The following is a 1780-nucleotide window of genomic DNA, read 5'->3' on the forward strand; positions in this document are numbered from 1 at the left end:
ACCTTGCCCTGTGCGTCTCTTTCACTGGCTGTTCCTGAGATGGAGCCTTTACATTGAGCCAGTAACAGAAAATAAGCTGGCCAGATGAGGTGGCTCATGCCTGTAATCCTAGCACTTTGGGAGGCAGAGGTGGGGGGAAATCACTTGAGTCTAGGAATTTGAGACCAGCTTGGGCAACATAACAAGACCCCATCTATACAAAAAATAAAAGAAATTAGCCAGATGTGGTGGTGGGAACCCTGTAATTCCAGCTACTTGAGAGGCTGAGACAGGAGAATCACTTGAGCCCTGGAGGTTGAGGCTTCAATGAGCTATGATTGCACCACTGCACGCCAGCCTGGACAACAGAGCAAGGCCCTGTCTTTTAAAAAAAAAGAAAGAAAGAAAAGGAAAAACCTGTTTTTCTAAGTTCTGTGAGTTGTTCTAGCAAATAACTAAACTGAAGAAGAGAGTCATGGGAAACCCTGATTTCTAACTGGTTGGTCGAAATACAGGTGACAACCTAGGACTTGCCATTGGCATCTGAAGTAAGGGTGGTCTTGTGGGACTGAGCCCCTAACCTGTGAGGTCTGCACTAACCCCAGGTAGTGTTGGAATGGAATTGTGGAATACGCAGTTGGTATCCAGAGAGCTGGAGAACTGCTGTAGAAACTCCACACACACATTTGGTTAGAAGTGTGTGAGTAGAGAAAAACATGAGTTCTTCTCTCACCTGTCTACCTGCTTAACTGCATAGGAGAGACAATGCACGGTGCTCATGAACAAGGCAAGCATTAAAGTCAGACCAGACCTAACATTTGATTCAGTCTTAATATCCATGTGAGCTTGGGCAAATCGCTCATTAACCCCAAGTCTTCATCATTTCATGCATAAAATGGGGATAACTGTGGCACCTACCTATTTTTGTGAGAATTAATGAAATACTATGCTTGATGTTATTGTGATCATCACACTCTTTGACAAGGACAGTGATGCATGATAACACAAAAACTTAGAAACTGTAATGAGGTCTCGGGCAAAATTCCAAACAAGCAAATTACTGTCTCTACAAAGCATTCCTGCCACACTTAATTCACCATTCCCTGAACAAAATGTGCCATCTTCATTGTCCAGGTCTGTACAGTGCTGGTTTCCCTGCCTGGGCTGCTCACTCCATCCCATCCCAGCCCATTCCTCATCCCTCCACGTCCCTCTTCCCTCCCCACTCTCATACAACTCTTCCTCATCTTTCAGGACCTGGCTTCAATGTCACCTTAACTGGAAGCTTCTCTCACCCTCCAGAAGAGCTTCCCATTGCACTTGATGCATGCACTATTACTTGATCATTTCTGAGTTATAGTCCAAGTCTTTTCGTACCTGGATAACATGTTGCCCAGTCAGTCTCTCTTCCTGGATTCAGAAGTCTTTCATGGTAGATCCAGCTGGAGTGACAAAAACACATTCTTTAAAAAAAAAAAAAAAAAAAGAAAAGAAAAAAGAGGGATGACACAGACAGACATCAGTACTTAAAAGTTTTAAATGGTATGTGAAAAACAAACAAAATGCAAGGGCTTCCAGCAGAAACATAGGAGGGAAAGTGTTACTGGGAAATATAACAGAAGGTTACATTTTATTTTATTTTTAGAAAAAGGGTCTTGCTCTATCGCCTAGGCTGGACTGCAGTGGTGCAATCACAGTTAGCTGAAACCTCAACCTCCAGGGCTCGAGCAATATTCCCATCTAATTTTTATTTTATTTAAGAAACAGTCTTGCTCTTACCAAAGCTAAAGTGCAGTGGTGT

This window comes from Macaca thibetana, chromosome 3, assembly GCF_024542745.1.
Source record: "Macaca thibetana thibetana isolate TM-01 chromosome 3, ASM2454274v1, whole genome shotgun sequence".
NCBI lineage: Eukaryota > Metazoa > Chordata > Mammalia > Primates > Cercopithecidae > Macaca > Macaca thibetana.